The sequence below is a fragment of the Sinocyclocheilus rhinocerous genome, unplaced genomic scaffold (assembly GCF_001515625.1).
Source record: "Sinocyclocheilus rhinocerous isolate Xijiao unplaced genomic scaffold, SAMN03320098_v1.1 scaffold7995, whole genome shotgun sequence".
NCBI classification, from domain to species: Eukaryota; Metazoa; Chordata; class Actinopteri; order Cypriniformes; family Cyprinidae; genus Sinocyclocheilus; species Sinocyclocheilus rhinocerous.
The window spans coordinates 4,847-6,142 of NW_015657537.1; the positions used below are offsets into that span (position 1 = coordinate 4,847).

General features: G+C 42.0%; 2 non-coding genes across 2 annotated transcripts; both read right to left on the reverse strand.

The window, feature by feature from the left end:
• Nucleotides 1-553: 553 nt before the first annotated feature.
• trnaa-cgc (transfer RNA alanine (anticodon CGC)) lies at nt 554-625 on the reverse strand. The gene has a single exon. It is a non-coding gene; the product is annotated as a tRNA-Ala (tRNA).
• A 345-nt stretch (nt 626-970) lies between these two features.
• Nucleotides 971-1,042, reverse strand: trnaa-cgc (transfer RNA alanine (anticodon CGC)). Its single transcript has one exon. It is a non-coding gene; the product is annotated as a tRNA-Ala (tRNA).
• Nucleotides 1,043-1,296: the final 254 nt, after the last annotated feature.

Below are 1,296 nucleotides of genomic sequence, written 5' to 3' on the forward strand. Positions count from 1 at the left end.
ACAGGACCAAATTGAAACCGTTTTGCTGAAATTAAATTTTAACAGTCTGTGGAGATGCTGGGGATTGAACCCAGGACCTCTTACATGCAAAGCATTTGCTCTACCACTATCTACATCCCCAGTTGGAAGGATCTTTTCTACAGTCTGTGGATTGAACCCACGACCTCATACACGCAAAGCATGCGCTTTACCACTAGCTACATCCCAAGTTGGAAGGACCTTTTCTACCACTGACGTACAACAAGGTCTTTCTGCTACTGTAGGGTTACCAATGCGATTAATTCCAGATGTGGTAACGCTACAGGGCCAAATTGAAACCGTTTTGCTGAAATTAAATTTTAACAGTCTGTGGAGATTGAACCCAGGACCTCATATATGCAAAGCATGCACTCTAACACTAGCTACATCCCCAGTTGGAAGGACCTTTTCTACCACTGACGTACAACAAGTTCTTTCTGCTACTGTAGGTTTACAAATGCTAATAATTACAGATGTGGTAACGCTACAGGACCAAATTGAAACCGTTTTGCTGAAGTAAAATTTTAACAGTTTGTGGAGATGCTGGGGATTGAACCCAGGACCTCATACATGCGAAGCATGCGCTCTACCGCTGAGCTACATCCCCAGTTGGAAGGATATTTTCTACCACTGATGTACAACAAGTTTTTTCTACTACTGTAGGTGTACCAACACCATTAATTCCAGATGTGGAAACTCAACAGGACCAAATTGAATCCGTTTTGCTGAAATTAAGATTTTACAGTCTGTGGATTGAACCCAAGACCTCATACCTGCAAAGCATGTGCTCTACCACTGAGCTACATCCCCAAATGAAGGACCTTTTCTACCACTGACATACAACAAGTTTTTTTCTGATATTGTAGGTTTAGAAATGCTATTAATTCCAGATGTGGTAACGCTACAGGACCACAATAAAACAGTTTTGCTTAAACTAATTTTTAGGAGTCTGTGGAGATGCTGGGGATTGAACCCAGAACCTCGTACATGCGAAGCATGGACTCTACCACTGAGCTACATCCCCATTTGAAAGAGCTTTACTACTGAGGTACAACAAGTTTTTTCTGCTACTGTACGTTTACAAATGCTATTAATTCCAGATGTGGTAACACTACAGGACCAAATTGAAACCGTTTTGCTGAAATTAAATTTTAACAGTCTGTGGAGATGCTGGGGGTTGAACCCAGGACCTCCTACATGCAAAGCATTTGCTCTACCACTATCTACATCCCCAGTTGGAAGGACCTTTTCTACAGTCTGTGGATTGAACCCACTACC